The 18317-nt window shown below is 41.4% G+C and overlaps 2 protein-coding genes across 5 annotated transcripts in view; both read right to left on the bottom strand.

Annotated features, from left to right (window-relative positions):
• The window catches only part of LOC141265862 (uncharacterized), a 1005842-nt gene that overhangs the window by 489992 nt on the left and 497533 nt on the right, over nt 1–18317 (bottom strand). The gene's annotated exons all lie outside the window — the stretch shown is intronic.
• The window catches only part of PAG1 (phosphoprotein membrane anchor with glycosphingolipid microdomains 1), a 203434-nt gene that overhangs the window by 90433 nt on the left and 94684 nt on the right, over nt 1–18317 (bottom strand). The window lies entirely within an intron of this gene.

Below are 18317 nucleotides of genomic sequence, written 5' to 3' on the forward strand. Positions count from 1 at the left end.
CTCCCTGTGGTCAGCGAGGCCAGGCGAGGCTGATGACCATTGTAGTCAGCACATGCCGCCTGAAAATAGCGCTAATTGCAAGTCTCATCATTGTTGCCTGGTTTCCCTGCGATCACCGTGACCAGGTGACGCTGAGGAGACTTGTAGTTGGCACCTGCTGTTTGTATATCACATATTAAATAAATAAATGTAAAAAAAGAAACGGCATGGGATCCCCCTTAATTTTCCTAACTAGCTGAGGGAAAGCAGACAACTGGAGGTAGGTGTTAATATTCTGGGAAGGGGCCAATATCCATAGAGGTTCCCAGCCCATTAATAGCAGCTCACAGCTGTTCGCATAGCCTTTACTAGTTTGTAAAAAGGGGGGACATGTGGTCCCCCCAAATTTTACTAACCAACAAAGACTAGACAGACAGCTGAGGGTTGATATTAATAGGCTGGGAAGGGGCCATGAATATTGGCCCCCTACCAGACTAAGAACACCAGCCCTCAGCCACACCAGAAATGGCGCATTAGATGCACCAATTTTGGCGCTTAGCCTCAGGTCTTCTCACTTGCCCTGGTGCAGTAACAGGTGGGGCGATAGCTTTGGGATTGATGTCAGCTGTTTTATGTCCACTGACATCAAGCCTGAGTCTTTATTAATTTTGACTACAGGGTTAGTAATGGGGTTGTCTGATAGAAACCTCTCCATTACTAACCCTTGGGCTTGATGTCAGCGAACATAAAACAGCTGACATCAACCCCAAAACTAGTACCCCACTTGCCACCGCACCAGGGCAAGTGGGAAGAGCTAAGCGCCAGCATCGGCACATCTAATGGATGCGCCATTTCTGGGGCGGCTGAGGGCTGGTGTTCTTAGTCTGGTAGTGGGAGAATATCAATGAGCTTTCCCTCAGCTGGTTAGGAAAGTGAAGGGGGACTCCCCGCCTTTTTTTTAAATTAATTAATTTAATATGCGCAATACACAGACGAAGAGTGCTGACTAGAAGTCTCATCGGAGTCGCCTGGTCATGCGGACTGCAGGGAGAACAGGCGACAATGATGAGCGCTGGATTCAGCACCCGGCGCCTGGGAACAGCTCTATCTGTACTGCTTTTTTCCCCAGACACCAGTACGTGTCACACTTATGGTGCCCATGGACAGCACACGGATAACACCGGTACCAGTACCGGTAACATCAGGAGGTGTGAAAGAGGCCTTACAGAGAGGCTGCATAATTATCTTTAAAAGTTATTGACATGGATTTTCAAAGTAAGTATACTAGCCTCATTAGGTCTAAGATCTACCAAACCTGAGATTACTTAAGAGATAGACCAACCCTGCAATATCTTTACAGCTGTTATAAAAAAAAATATGGTCCAGCCTGCAAATGATGTAAAAAGTCTCCTCCTCAGCTGATCGGAGGGGGTACAGATAGTTGGACCCCTATCGATTAAATATTGATTGCCTACTCTAGGGGTAATCCATCATTTTTTGAAGTCTAGAATAGAAATCCCCTTAAAGCCTAGGCAGCATTTGTTAGGCTCATCTTAGACCCTGCTATTATCGCCAGTGTGTATTACATCACATACATACATAATATCTGCTGATAAAAAGAAGAAGTAGTGAAAAAGGGAAATGAAACTGAAAAGATAAAATGTTGTGATTTACTTAAAATAGCACGTGCTTCAATTTTGCTTTCCTGTCACCCAAACTGCTAACCCTTGGAGTGACGAGTGAGTATCGTTTCTTCCTCTTTCTCACTGAAGTCTGCCGTCACTCTTAAAGGGACAGTAAACCTAAAGTTCATCATATCTAGATATCTACACACTTTCTATTATCTGTAATCTGCCATTTCAGCCTGGGGAGTGATTGACTGATCATCCTCAATGGGATCCCTGGCCAGGCGTCCACAGACATGCCTGCTCCGTCGTTACTACTGGTCTCGTATATCTCTAGCTCTGAAAATCTCAAAAAGCGTTCCCATACATGTGTGTGAATGATATTAATTAATCCTTATATCAGCTTCTCACTTATGAAATCTGATAAGTTTAATGTTCCTTTAAAATGGTTTTCCACCTTCAGAAAACCTCTGACCACCAGCTGCAGTTTTAGAAAACAAAACAAAACAATGCTTTACTTACCCTTCCCAGGTTTAGCATTGAATCTCGTCATCAGTGCTGCAACCAATCAGTGAGCTCTGCAGCACTGCCAAGTTGACAGCACAAGATGCTGAGCTCACTGATTGCAACACTGATGTCACATCATCTGCACAGCAGCCAAACAATAAGAGACTTGGGAGCGGCAGAGACTGAATGCTGGACCTGGGAGGTGTGTGTGTGTGTGTGTGTGTGGGGGGGGGGGGGGTGGAAAAAGAAAAGTTTATATATAAAAACACAATAAAGCCCAGAACTGGGGAGAAAGGTTTTTCGAAACTGGAAACCCCTTTCATTTCCTCAATGACAGATTAGCTCTTTTTTCTCAGATTATAGGTGGACATGAACAGGTGCAAACGTTTTCTCTCTCCTTTTTTAAAGGAAATAAGAGAAATAAGGAAATTAGAATCTAGAAATCAATGGACTAAAGTTTTGATTATTGCTTATGATAGGCTATCAATAACTGGTAGGGCTCTGACTAATTGCACCCTTCCGTTCACTAAAATGGGCTGCGGGGCATCTTATTGTCTTCACTGTTTATTAGGTACAGCACCATACACTTTGTAGTGGTTGTGCCTTGTACTGCAGCTAAATCCTGTTTCAGTTAATTGGACAAACCTTAAAAGGAATCTATCAGCAGAGTTTTGCTATTTAATCTGAGGACAGCATGAGGTAGGGGTTAAAGCACAGAATTCAGCGATGTGTCATTTATTAAGCTGTGTGATGTTGTTTCCATACAATCAGTGTTTTATTACCAGGAGATTATCACTGCCTGGACTACATGGCACGTGAGCCCTGGTCTGACCACGTCCCTCTAATAAGCAGCTTACTGTCAATATGCAATGTACAAAGAAAGCTGTGGTGTGTGCGAGGTTAGCTTTCTGAGCTCTGCTACATGCAACATCTAAGAACTCTGATAGTTTACTGGGTGCAGCCGTTCTGACACAAAGTGATACATCGCTGGATTCAGGGTCTCTTCGCCTACATTGTGCTGCTCTCAGATGAGGGAGCAAAAATCTGCTGACAGATTCCCTTTAACAGACCAGAAGTTACCCGAATATAAATCTATTGAAGTACAGATGTGTCCACCCTCACATTCCCTGAATTTAGTTAAGGACTTGTAATTTCTCACAAAAATTCTATACAATATTACAACATGCTAGCAAATCCCTCCACAAACTACAATTCTCATTCCAGCGCCTCTGGGTGGCCACGTATGAACATATAGCATAGCCATATTGTTACAGCGTTTTTTTAAACACATCCTATACCCTGGGCAAGCTATAATTTTGCCTGAACAACCCCTTTAATATATCTTTATATCCTAGAGAGCTCAGTTTTTCTGTAAATGAGCTCATAGTCTACCTTTAACTCCATAATAAAACAGCATGCATTAAGTGGGGCGCCCTCTAGTGGTGTCTGAAAGCAGACAGAATTTTGCAAACATTTTTTTCTATCCAGCCATAATACAGTGGAACGAATTCTGCAAATCAAGTTGGATCTGAACAGTAGTAGTGAACATGGATTTCAAGGCAGGGTTAAATGTGTGTAGTTTATCTCGGCAAAAATGTACATTCAAAGCCAAACGACACCACATCTATGGAGGTTGATTTACAGAATCGTTCAGTTGCACCAAATTTAAAGCGCCAGTATGAGCGTGGTAAGCAAAGCTCAACATTTGCAATTCACTTCTGTTAGAGTACAAGCCAAAGAACGTGAAAATCGCATGATGCCATTCCAGAGAAATTTCATGCCCATTGGCAAACTGCATGGCTGAAATTGCCATTAAGCCCTGGCCTAAATGACAGACGACATTTTTCACGGTCACAGGTTTTACGTTTATGAGCTTTTTATTGCTCCAGTCCGGCAAAACGTTTTGTTTGTGTATGAATAATATGCAGCTAATGGAATTACTGCGCTGCCAAAGCAATAAGCCGCTGATTTATCACAGCAGATGGAGGAGCTCACATTTATTTCATTAGGAAAAAATCTTCATACTGATGTTAAGACAAACAATCTTGTGTGCATTCATTTGGTAGAGGATCTGATTGATGCCCTTGACCCTGGGTATGTGACTTATCGAGCAAACAAGAAGGATGTAATGTTCAGTGCCAGCGCGCTGCCGAGAAAGGCCTACACTGCCAGATAGCCGTGATATAACAATCTGCAATGTTACCAAAACTCAGAATACTCACATACAGAAAATGGCCAAAGAGCCCATAAAGAATTTTTGGTTGAATTTTTCATATACCAAATGAAATCATATTCCAAATGGTAGATCTCTGTATTTAATATTTTTGCATTATCTACGGTAACAACTAACATCTTGGAAGCAGATTTTTTTTTTTTTGCTGGAAAGAAAAAACATGCAAATACTTCACAAAATATGCTGCAGTTTAATTAATGGAAATGGCGCAGATGTAGGCAGGAGCCTCCAGCCAACATCAGCATCAATTATCATCACTTCTTCCACTGTTCACACGTCCAGTCGTCATGCTTTTGAAACAGATACAGTATTAAAAAAATACTAAGTCTGTTACAAATGGAACAAAAAAAAACAGATGCAAAAAGGAAACTAATGTTTCTGTAAGGATCAGTTTTAGAAAAAAAAATCTATTTCTTTTGTTTCCACTCTACATCCATTTTGTCCACTTTTAAAGAGATCTATTTTTCATTATAGGTGTGTCTGAACACCTCTAGCGTTCTGGACATGAGACCATCTGGTAGGACCTGTTTCCATCAGCATGTCATCCGTGTGTCCGGCCTTACCATCAGTGTCATTAGTGTTTTTCTGGTAGGGATGAAGAAAGAAATGACAAAGCTTCTATACTTTGCGATGTTAAACACGGACAGCATGCGGATTGTACGAGTTACTCATGGACCCATAGACTTGTATTGGCCCTTGTCATCCGTGCTGCTGGAAAAACACAGACATGTGCATAGCACCGTGGGTTTTAATGGGTACGGTGTGGCATCCGTGAAAAAAATATGTATAAAACAGGTACTGGAAACACGGATGTGTGAAAGAGAGCTTGTGGGGGCCGCCGCATTGGTGTAGAGAGACTGCAAAGGCCATGCAGTGCTGCCGATCCACAGGCAGCATGTGTCAGGCACTGGCTGCATGATTTCTGCCATACATGTTTGACTCTGAAAAAAGTTTAAAAGCCATTGGAGACTAGTCGGACAGGTACGTACCCGGCGACTTGTCCCCGCCTGCTCCACTGGAGTGACAGGTCTCATCCTATATATACACATGCTGGAGAGACCTGTCACTCAAAGGGAGCAGCCGGGGAGAAGCCGCCGAGGACTCGCCTTTACGACTAGTCTTCTGTGCGGCTCGATCCCCGGTGGCTGGTTTTTCTGAAACACAAACTTTTCAGAGCCAAAGTCAAAAATATATATGGCTGACATCATGCAGCATCATAATACATGCTCCCCGTGGATCGGCAGCACGGATCAGCTTTCAGATTCCCTTTAAAATCACAAGCAGCTAATAAACTAGGAACTTGTTAAAATTGCAGAAGCAAACAAGTGGAGAAGGTGCGCACATTTACATTATTTAACTGCAAAGTTTACTTTGATTCCAAGAAATCTGGTAGAAAAAAAAATAACAAAAAAAAGGTGCGGTTTAGGTTCCACGAGTGTAGAATATTTTCTACTTTCACAATGTAGAAATTGAGAGATCATCATCTGACATCGGGAATGATAAGAGGAACCAACAGCAGCAACAAGAACCATAACACTGAGCGAAGACGACAATATCGGCACGGAGCTTGTACTTTCTTCTGGTTTCCTTCCACACTCCAAAACCTCACAGATTTCCTGGCTTTATAAGAAATCAGACGTATGTGGCTATCGGCGTTTGCGCTGCCATCTTGTAGACGTCTTATACAGGCGGGCGATGGCGATTACAAACCAGAATAGCGTTTCCATTAAATATAATATATTGTACAAATCACTACAAGACAATTGTAGCAGAGACCCTCAATCAAAAAAGGTTTAAGAAAAACAAGAGAGACCCACAAAGCATGAGCCCGGAGCAAGTGGCCATTTACGGCATTATTATTTGAGAACAGGCAGATTCTCCTGTAGAAGATCAATGAACCACGTTTGCTATGACAGGAATGTTCCTGCTCGCTCCACTCCTGTTTATTTTCCATGGATGACCTGTGTTTTCAGCTGACTCCAGTTATGGAGGATCTGAGAGAAGGGAACAGGTGCGCTCCTCTGGTGGAGACAGACCGCGTGTCATCCATGATTACTGATGAAATGTGCGAGCAGAGGTGGCCTGTGACCCGCGGACAACCAGCTGTTGTGGGCGCACTCCATCAAGGCATGCTGGGACTTGGAATGCCAAAGGTTGCTGGCCACCTCTGTACATTATTTTCTTACTCTTACTTATATAGAGCCACCATATTCCAGAGCGCTTTCCAACATCATAATCACTGTCCCTATTGGGGCTCACAATCTAAATTCCTTATCTGTATGGCTTTGGAGTGTGGGAGGAAACTACAGAACCCGGAGGAAAGCCACGCAACGTATCATACAAAACCAGTGTTATCCGACATTGGATGATATATTAAAAGACTTTCCATCCATGGCTGAGAGGAAGAGTAAAAGATAAAGAAGTTTCATTCATTAGAAAAGGACCAGTCTACGCTACCTACCAATCGTGCAACGTCATCCCGATGGAAATGAGCGAGCCAGACAACCCCTTTAAGTTCAGTGTCACAGCTTTATCAACAAGGACTGAAGATGTATTCACCGTTAAGGTCCCATACACATTGGATAAAAATTGGCCAAACCCACTGGTGTCGCCAGGATTTGCTGTCCATCTATTAAATATGGGAATATGAAGATTGAGATAAAAACTACATAGAAAAAAAAAAACGTTCATGAGAATGTTTTGATTCTGGTGTGTGCACCCTGCTGCTGCACAGATCTCACACTGCTCAGTACACGCTGCAGTAGTCGGTCAGGCTGGGTGGGCAGAGACTGAATACACTTGGACTCATGAGCTCTTTCACTTTATAGCTGGGCTCATAAAATGCTCATCGTAACATTAGGATTATGCAGCCATTTTGACAAATTTTCAATATAAGCACACTAGTCTCATTAGGTCTAACATCTATTACATAACATAGGCAGTTTCTATTGTAAGATCAAAGTAAAAGATTTTCTTTAAACAAACACCCAGAAAATATTCCATTTTCAAATTCATGAAAACTTATTCTAATCTTGTCAGTAAATAGCAGGATTTTCAGGGCTTTACGTGTTCATTATCTTCTCCACAGTCTATGTAATTGACAGCGATGACACGGGTTTTCATTGACCGATCTATTATTATTTCAGGCCACAAAATGAACAATCTTCTTGGTAAGAATTCTGCTACAACAAGATTCAGTTCATAGAGCAAATAGTGATTAAAGCAGATAATGATTGTCCAGGAAAAGTAACGGCGTCAGTATAATTCCCTTCCAATGTGATAGCCAGGCTTTCATCGTAAAGCGCTCCGTCCTGCAGCCCTACTGGATCGATTCATTACTACACAAATATCCTCCATGGCCTGATGCCAAGACACTAGACGGCTAGTACCAATATAGAGCAGAAACTGATTATCTACAAAGGATTTAAAAAATCATTTGAAAAAATGAGCAATTAAATATTGTATTATGATGTTACACATTGATTTATAACTACAGGGAAAATAAATAAAAAAATATGTTAACTCATGATCCATCGGTCAGGACTTTGCTAAGTCCGCATGAAGAACGAAAATCGATAAATTTGATGTTAAAGTGCGATTTCCAGGGCATGTATGTTTGCAGTATCCTGAGGCTATGTTCACACGTGGCTTTTTTGCAGCCAAAACCTGATGTCATGGCAGTAGAAAAAAAACTGCAGACAAAACAGGTTTTGCTGCTGTTCTTGCTGCGTTTTTCAGGATCCGAAAGTTCAACTTTGCTTCGACCTTGCAAGCATGAACAATACAAGTTGTTAGGCCAACAATGCAAGACGTATGTGACACCATAAAAAATTTTTTGGGAAAATAGGGGCAAATTGATCAAATAATTTAGTGGAAAAAGTTTGTCTGAAAAAATGGTGACTTCTGAAAAAAAAACAAAGCTGGATTCATGTATGAAGCGTAGCCATGAACAAAGGTTATACGAGTTCATGAAAAAATACACAATAGTAAATGGAAAAACAGAAGGGAAGTTAAATTGGTAGGGCATTATTTACATAATGCATTGGTAGGGCATTGAGTTGGTAGGGCATTGTTTACTTTCACACACTGTAGGGCATTGTTTACTTTAACACATCACTAATTTATTTAAACTGTACCAATACTACTAGCCATGCTCATTTGAGTATACCAAGACATTATGGTTTAAACTTGGGAAAATCACAAAAAAACGCTGCAAAAACTGATGGCAGCTTTTTTTGCACTTACCCATTGCTTTCTATGGGTGAAAAAAACACTGCAAAAACACTGAAAGAATTGACGTACAGCAGTTTTTCAAAAACGCAGCAGTTTTCCAATTCAGTCAAGAAAAAAAAATGTGTGCAGGAGATTTCTGAAATCTTGTAGCTTTTGCTGGTGCTGTAAAAAGCAGCTTTTAATTTTCTTAAAAAAAACAACAAAACGCAGCAAAAAAAAAACAAAAAAACCTCTAAACATAGCCAAGGCAGTCACTTTATCTAAATTGCGGCTTGCAGATTCCTAATAGTGTGCAATATTCACACTGTCAGGATTATGCTCGGTTTGTCAGCTGGAGCGATGGTCACGTGACCACTCATATACAATTTGCATACTGGCAGTGAGGTGCTGATTAAGGGTATGTACACACATCTTTTTCAGGTGGGTACGCTCTGTAACCTTCCTGAAAAAGCGGGAAATAGAATGAACATGTAAAGTGCAATACAAAAACAACATGTCACACAGGTCTCCAGTCTTTTGTGCTTCTTTTAACTGCTTCAGGTTTCCAAATCTACAAAGCGAATAAAGGAGATGACTTGACCATTCAAGAGGCAGTTTCCCCTTGGAAGCTGCTCACTGATGCATAAAGTTTTAAAAAACATCCTGTAAGATTCCAAAATAAACACTTCATGAAAAATGCAGCCAAAGTTTTGCTGAAGCATCTTCTTTACAAAAAAAAGTTACAGGTTTCACCAGAGTTTAAAACGTACCTGTCAGCAGGATTGTGCTTAGCAAACCACATACACTGTCAGGTGGGCGCCATTACACTGAGTAAAATGATACCTTTGTTGATGAAATCCGTGCTGTGGTTCTTATATAATCTTTATTTTAATTTCGGCCATAATTATATGCTCGTGCTTCGGGGTGGCCTTTGTGTAGGGGCTGTAACTGGTGCCCTCATTATGCATGCCGGTCTCTGGCCACTGACAGGTCACTGTGCTTTCAGTCACCTGCCTACTATTTTAAATATTGCATGTGTAATTTCTGTGCCAAACATAAAATTTACATACAACAAAATGGCCCCAGCCGCCCGGCATCTATCGCTTGCCGATGCTACTGCGCACGCGCCACTTTGCTAGAGGAAAAAAAAAATTTGCCTGCTGCAACATGGCCCCCGCCACCCGCGCTTGCACATTAGAATTTCTTGGTTGCCGAGAGATGCTACTGCGCATGCGTGGCACCATATTGCCGCACCCAAAATCTTTTTCCAAAAGCAAAAATATTAGTATGTAGTTTTAACATTTACAATCCAGTCCCACTTGATAAGTACATGCTGGAATATTATAGGAGGCCACTAACATGCGTCATTCCAGGCTCATTAACGTAACATACTACAGTCAGGAACTACACAGAGGGCACAAATATGGCTACTCACCATTATATCCCCAAACCCTGTAATATGATGTGTATTGTGCTCTACAATATTCACAATTACGAAGGAATCGCAAACACTCCTCTGAGCTTAAACCAGATGAGGAGGGGGTCAGATCAGTAGCCAGTCTGCATGAACAATTTCTTGGGCCACCACTGGTGTATTTTGAAGATTAAGTTATTGGCCAGTTTCACACATTCATAATCCTGGTCCGTGTATGGACGCTTGTGATCTCCGGCCCCAAACACAACAACCTCACATGCACATTTGAGACTGTTGGGTTTGGGTCAGGAGTCCTAAAGCTGCTCCGAAAATCACTACTCATACTTGGACCATGATTCTGGCCATATATGGAGGTCTTGAAAGTTAACCCCTTTACCTCCGAGGGTGGTTTGCATGTTAATGACCAGGCCAATTTTTACAATTCTGACCACTGTCACTTTATGAGGTAATACCTCTGGAACGCTTCAACGGATTCCCCTGATTCTGAGAATGTTTTTCTCGTGACATATTGTACTTCATGATGGTGATAAAATTTCTTCGACATCACTTGCGTTTATTTGTGAAAAAAATCTGAAATTTGGCAAAAATGTTGAAAATTTTGCAATTTTCAAAAATTGAATTTTTATGCCCTTAAATCAAAGAGATATGTCACACAAAGTAGTTAATAAATAACATTTCCCATATGTCTACTTTACATCAGCACAATTTTAGAACCAACATTTTTTTTAGAAGGGTTAAAAGTTGACCAGCAATTTCTCATTTTTACAACAAAATTTACAAAACCATTTTTTTAAACACCGCATCACATTTGACGTGACTTTGAGGGGCCTTTATGACAGAAAATACCCAAAAGTGACACCATTCTAAAAACTGCACCCCTCAAGGTGCTCAAAACCACATTCAAGAAGTTTATTAACCCTTCAGAGGCTTCACAGGAATTTTTGGAATGTGGAAGAAAAAAATGAACATTTAACTTTTTTCACAAAAATGTTACTTTAGACCCAAATTTTTTTATTTTCGCAGGGGTAACAGGAAAAAATGGACCCCAAAATTTGTTGTGCAATTTCCCCTGAGCATGCAGATACCCCATATGTGAGGAAAAAACACTGTTTGGATGCACTGCAGGGTTCGGAAGGGAAGGAGCGCCATTTGACTTTTTGAATATACAATTTGCTTCAATAATAAGCGGACGCCATGTTGCGTTTGGAGAGCCCCTGATGTGCCTAAACAGTGGAAACCACCCACAAGTGACACCATTTTGGAAACTAGACCCCTCAGGGAACTTATCTAGGTGTGTGTTGAGCACCTTGAACCCCCAGGTGCTTCACAGAAGTTTATAACATTGAACCGTAAAAATAAAATTTTCACATTTTTCCAACAAAAATGTTTTTCAGCCCCCAATTTTGCATTTTCATAAGAGTAACAGGAGAAATTGCACCATGCAATTTGTTGTGTAATTTCTCCTGAGTAAGCAGATACCCCATATGTGGGGGAAAACCACTGTCTGGGCGCACGGCAGGGTTCGGAAGTAAAGGAGCGCCATTTGACTTTCTCAATGTAAAATTTGCTTGAACAATTAGGGGACGTCATATTGCGTTTGGGGAGTCCCTGATGTGCCTAAATAAATGGAAACCACCCCCCCCCCCAGTGACTCCATTTTGTAAACTACACCCCTCCAGGGTTTTATCAAGGGGTATAGTGAACATTTTGAACCCAGAGGTACGACACAGAATTTGATAACATTAGGTCATCATATTAACTTGTCATTACTCTTGAGCGCAAGTGCTAGCGATTGGAGTTTGCACAAAGTATCGCGGGTGCTCAAGTGACAAGCTCGAGTCCCTGCCCGCATGTTTCACGGTTATTAGACACCCAAAAATGGTGTTTTTGCAATGTATAACAGCTGCAAAACATTTGGGGCAGAGACTCGAGCATGTCACTCGAGCACCCGCTATACTCTGTGCATACCCAATGCAAACTCAAGTAGCGAGCACTTGCGCTCAACATTAGTCACATATCGTTGTCATTTTTTTCTTCTGAAAAAATCCCAACCCCAATCTTAGCCCAACCCTAGCCCAACCCTTGCCCAACTCTAACCCTAGCCCAACCCTTGCCCAACTCTAACCCTAGCCCAACCCTAACCCTAGCCCAACCCTAACCCAACCCCACCCCACCCCCAACCCTAGCCCAACCCTAGCCCAACCTTAAAGTTTATTTTTTACGCCGTTCCTCATGCGGTATAAGTGATTAGACGTCTTTATTTTTCGGGTTGGTGCAATTACAGCGATGCCAGATTCATATTGGGTTTTTATGATTGACAGCTGTCACACATTAAAAAACACATTTTTTTTGCAAAGACTAGCTTTTGCATCGCCATATTTTGAGAGCTATAATTTTTCCATATTTCGGCCGACAGTCATGTGATGGCTTGTTTTTTGCGGGACAAGATGTTTTTATTGGTACCATTTTCGGGCACGTGAAATTTTTTGATCGCTTTCTATTCTGATTTTCAGAAGGCAGAATAAACAAAAAACAACAATTCAGGAATTGTCTTTTTGGGTTTTTTTATGACGTTCTGCGTGTGGTAAAATTGATAAGGTAGCTTTATTCTTTGGGTCAGTATGTTTACAGCGGTACCACATTTATATATTTTTTTTATATATTTTGGCGCATTTACACAAACTATTTTATAGAAAAAAGAATTGTTTTTGCATCGCTTTATTCTGAGAGCTATAACTTATTTTTTGGCCGTTGGAGCAGCATCGCGGCTTGTTTTTTGCGGGACGTTTTCAGCGGTACCATTTTTATTTACATTTTTCTTTTTGATCGCGTTTTATTCCATTTTTTGCTTGGCGATATGATGATAAAACATCGTTTTATGTTTCGTTTTTTTTTTGTTTTTTGTTCACTAAAGAGGTTAACTAGCGGGAAAGTTTTACAGGTCAGGTCATTCCAGACGCGGCGATACCAAATATGTGTACTTTACTTGGTTTATCTTTTTTTTTCATAAGATTTTTTATTTATGGGTACAATACATTTTATTTATTTTTTTTTGAATATTTTAATTTTTTTTATATATTTTTACAATTTTTTTTTTTTTTTTTACTTTCTGACATTTTTCTTACTTTTACACATTGTCCCACTATGAGAATTTCACTTTTTGCAGCCTGATCGGCTGTATAGCACAGGAATGCAGAACCATCCCTGTGCTATGCAGCCTGTCAGCGCTGCACAGGGAGAAGTTACTTTGGTCGCGCACCGCGCATGACCAAAGCAACTTCCTGCCTCCTGGTGACCCGGATGTTGTCATGATGACATTGGGTCACCATGGCAACACTCGAGACCGGACTCAGATGACTCGGGACACCGGCAGAGAAGGTCAGTCACCTGCCTACTATTTTAAATATTGCATGTGTAATTTCTGTGCCAAACATAAAATTTACATACAACAAAATGGCCCCAGCCGCCCGGCATCTATCGCTTGCCGATGCTACTGCGCACGCGCCACTTTGCTAGAGGAAAAAAAAAATTTGCCTGCTGCAACATGGCCCCCGCCACCCGCGCTTGCACATTAGAATTTCTTGGTTGCCGAGAGATGCTACTGCGCATGCGTGGCACCATATTGCCGCACCCAAAATCTTTTTCCAAAAGCAAAAATATTAGTATGTAGTTTTAACATTTACAATCCAGTCCCACTTGATAAGTACATGCTGGAATATTATAGGAGGCCACTAACATGCGTCATTCCAGGCTCATTAACGTAACATACTACAGTCAGGAACTACACAGAGGGCACAAATATGGCTACTCACCATTATATCCCCAAACCCTGTAATATGATGTGTATTGTGCTCTACAATATTCACAATTACGAAGGAATCGCAAACACTCCTCTGAGCTTAAACCAGATGAGGAGGGGGTCAGATCAGTAGCCAGTCTGCATGAACAATTTCTTGGGCCACCACTGGTGTATTTTGAAGATTAAGTTATTGGCCAGTTTCACACATTCATAATCCTGGTCCGTGTATGGACGCTTGTGATCTCCGGCCCCAAACACAACAACCTCACATGCACATTTGAGACTGTTGGGTTTGGGTCAGGAGTCCTAAAGCTGCTCCGAAAATCACTACTCATACTTGGACCATGATTCTGGCCATATATGGAGGTCTTGAAAGTTAACCCCTTTACCTCCGAGGGTGGTTTGCATGTTAATGACCAGGCCAATTTTTACAATTCTGACCACTGTCACTTTATGAGGTAATACCTCTGGAACGCTTCAACGGATTCCCCTGATTCTGAGAATGTTTTTCTCGTGACATATTGTACTTCATGATGGTGATAAAATTTCTTCGACATCACTTGCGTTTATTTGTGAAAAAAATCTGAAATTTGGCAAAAATGTTGAAAATTTTGCAATTTTCAAAAATTGAATTTTTATGCCCTTAAATCAAAGAGATATGTCACACAAAGTAGTTAATAAATAACATTTCCCATATGTCTACTTTACATCAGCACAATTTTAGAACCAACATTTTTTTTAGAAGGGTTAAAAGTTGACCAGCAATTTCTCATTTTTACAACAAAATTTACAAAACCATTTTTTTAAACACCGCATCACATTTGACGTGACTTTGAGGGGCCTTTATGACAGAAAATACCCAAAAGTGACACCATTCTAAAAACTGCACCCCTCAAGGTGCTCAAAACCACATTCAAGAAGTTTATTAACCCTTCAGAGGCTTCACAGGAATTTTTGGAATGTGGAAGAAAAAAATGAACATTTAACTTTTTTCACAAAAATGTTACTTTAGACCCAAATTTTTTTATTTTCGCAGGGGTAACAGGAAAAAATGGACCCCAAAATTTGTTGTGCAATTTCCCCTGAGCATGCAGATACCCCATATGTGAGGAAAAAACACTGTTTGGATGCACTGCAGGGTTCGGAAGGGAAGGAGCGCCATTTGACTTTTTGAATATACAATTTGCTTCAATAATAAGCGGACGCCATGTTGCGTTTGGAGAGCCCCTGATGTGCCTAAACAGTGGAAACCACCCACAAGTGACACCATTTTGGAAACTAGACCCCTCAGGGAACTTATCTAGGTGTGTGTTGAGCACCTTGAACCCCCAGGTGCTTCACAGAAGTTTATAACATTGAACCGTAAAAATAAAATTTTCACATTTTTCCAACAAAAATGTTTTTCAGCCCCCAATTTTGCATTTTCATAAGAGTAACAGGAGAAATTGCACCATGCAATTTGTTGTGTAATTTCTCCTGAGTAAGCAGATACCCCATATGTGGGGGAAAACCACTGTCTGGGCGCACGGCAGGGTTCGGAAGTAAAGGAGCGCCATTTGACTTTCTCAATGTAAAATTTGCTTGAACAATTAGGGGACGTCATATTGCGTTTGGGGAGTCCCTGATGTGCCTAAATAAATGGAAACCACCCCCCCCCCCAGTGACTCCATTTTGTAAACTACACCCCTCCAGGGTTTTATCAAGGGGTATAGTGAACATTTTGAACCCAGAGGTACGACACAGAATTTGATAACATTAGGTCATCATATTAACTTGTCATTACTCTTGAGCGCAAGTGCTAGCGATTGGAGTTTGCACAAAGTATCGCGGGTGCTCAAGTGACAAGCTCGAGTCCCTGCCCGCATGTTTCACGGTTATTAGACACCCAAAAATGGTGTTTTTGCAATGTATAACAGCTGCAAAACATTTGGGGCAGAGACTCGAGCATGTCACTCGAGCACCCGCTATACTCTGTGCATACCCAATGCAAACTCAAGTAGCGAGCACTTGCGCTCAACATTAGTCACATATCGTTGTCATTTTTTTCTTCTGAAAAAATCCCAACCCCAACCTTAGCCCAACCCTAGCCCAACCCTTGCCCAACTCTAACCCTAGCCCAACCCTTGCCCAACTCTAACCCTAGCCCAACCCTAACCCTAGCCCAACCCTAACCCAACCCCACCCCACCCCCAACCCTAGCCCAACCCTAGCCCAACCTTAAAGTTTATTTTTTACGCCGTTCCTCATGCGGTATAAGTGATTAGACGTCTTTATTTTTCGGGTTGGTGCAATTACAGCGATGCCAGATTCATATTGGGTTTTTATGATTGACAGCTGTCACACATTAAAAAACACATTTTTTTTGCAAAGACTAGCTTTTGCATCGCCATATTTTGAGAGCTATAATTTTTCCATATTTCGGCCGACAGTCATGTGATGGCTTGTTTTTTGCGGGACAAGATGTTTTTATTGGTACCATTTTCGGGCACGTGAAATTTTTTGATCGCTTTCTATTCTGATTTTCAGAAGGCAGAATAAACAAAAAACAACAATTCAGGAATTGTCTTTTTGGGTTTTTTTATGACGTTCTGCGTGTGGTAAAATTGATAAGGTAGCTTTATTCTTTGGGTCAGTATGTTTACAGCGGTACCACATTTATATATTTTTTTTATATATTTTGGCGCATTTACACAAACTATTTTATAGAAAAAAGAATTGTTTTTGCATCGCTTTATTCTGAGAGCTATAACTTATTTTTTGGCCGTTGGAGCAGCATCGCGGCTTGTTTTTTGCGGGACGTTTTCAGCGGTACCATTTTTATTTACATTTTTCTTTTTGATCGCGTTTTATTCCATTTTTTGCTTGGCGATATGATGATAAAACATCGTTTTATGTTTCGTTTTTTTTTTGTTTTTTGTTCACTAAAGAGGTTAACTAGCGGGAAAGTTTTACAGGTCAGGTCATTCCAGACGCGGCGATACCAAATATGTGTACTTTACTTGGTTTATCTTTTTTTTTCATAAGATTTTTTATTTATGGGTACAATACATTTTATTTATTTTTTTTTGAATATTTTAATTTTTTTTATATATTTTTACAATTTTTTTTTTTTTTTTACTTTCTGACATTTTTCTTACTTTTACACATTGTCCCACTATGAGAATTTCACTTTTTGCAGCCTGATCGGCTGTATAGCACAGGAATGCAGAACCATCCCTGTGCTATGCAGCCTGTCAGCGCTGCACAGGGAGAAGTTACTTTGGTCGCGCACCGCGCATGACCAAAGCAACTTCCTGCCTCCTGGTGACCCGGATGTTGTCATGATGACATTGGGTCACCATGGCAACACTCGAGACCGGACTCAGATGACTCGGGACACCGGCAGAGAAGGTAAGTATAGCGCTTATCTCCTCTTGCCACCGGAATGCTGCTTACGATTTCGTTCGCAGCATTTCGGGGGTTAATGGGCCAGGAGCGGTGCGGGACCCGCCCCTGGCAGATAGCACTGGGTGTCAGCTGTAACAATTAGCTGACACCCGGCGGCGATCTCGCCCGCGCCGCTTGTGTGCGGGCGAAATCGCCAAGGCGTACTAATACGTATAAGGCCCATAAGGGGTTAAAGAGGTTGTCCACTACTTTTACACTGATAGCCTATCTTTAGGATAGGTCATCAATGTCTGATCGGCCGGGGTCCGACACCCGAACTCCCGCCGATTAGTTGTCATTGGTGTCAGCGGTGGCGGCTGCAGGCCGGAAGCACTCACTTGTCGAACTGCTCTGTCTTCTGGTAGTGGCTGAGGCTTGGTACTACACATCCGCCTCCTATTCAAATCAATAGGAGTTGGATGTTCAGTACTCTGTGGCGGCCACTATCAGAAGACGGAGAAGCTCCCCAAGTGAGTGATTCCGGCCGCCAACACCGATAACAACTGATCGGCGGGGTTGCCGGACCCCGGCTGATCAGACATTGAAGACCTATCGTAACGTAGGTCATCAATGTAAAAGTAGTGGACAACCTCTTTAATTTTTCTCCTCAACTATCCATAAGACCTTTCATACATTTTAATATTTTTTTATTGGGTGAATCATTCATGTTGAGATTCTGAGGATTTTATTTTACTATTCTTGCTCCTTCAGAGTCAAATATTTTTTTTAACTTATTTTCCCATAATAAAAATATTGTATTGCTGGATGCCCACCTCAATATAAGTCATCTTTTACTGTAAAGGGAATCTGTCACCAGGTTTCTGCCACCTAGTCTGAGAGCCGTATAATTGAGCTGCTTGCTGTAGTTTTGATAAAATCACAGTTTTAATCAGCAGGAAATTATCACTAAACAACTAGTAAACCTGCTGCCATGTTGTCTTAAGTAACATATTCACCTGGTAAATCCCCTTCTACCCCAGCGCCCTCTCTAAAGTGCTCTCCTCCACTGATAAGTGAGACAAATAAGTGGTGAAGACGGCACAGCTGGCAAATGATAGCTGAGGCTAGTGATTGTCTGCAGTGGTCACATGTGTGTAGTCA

The sequence above is a fragment of the Phyllobates terribilis genome, unplaced genomic scaffold (assembly GCF_046119375.1).
Source record: "Phyllobates terribilis strain yellow unplaced genomic scaffold, ASM4611937v1 Scaffold_4__5_contigs__length_816908805, whole genome shotgun sequence".
NCBI classification, from domain to species: Eukaryota; Metazoa; Chordata; class Amphibia; order Anura; family Dendrobatidae; genus Phyllobates; species Phyllobates terribilis.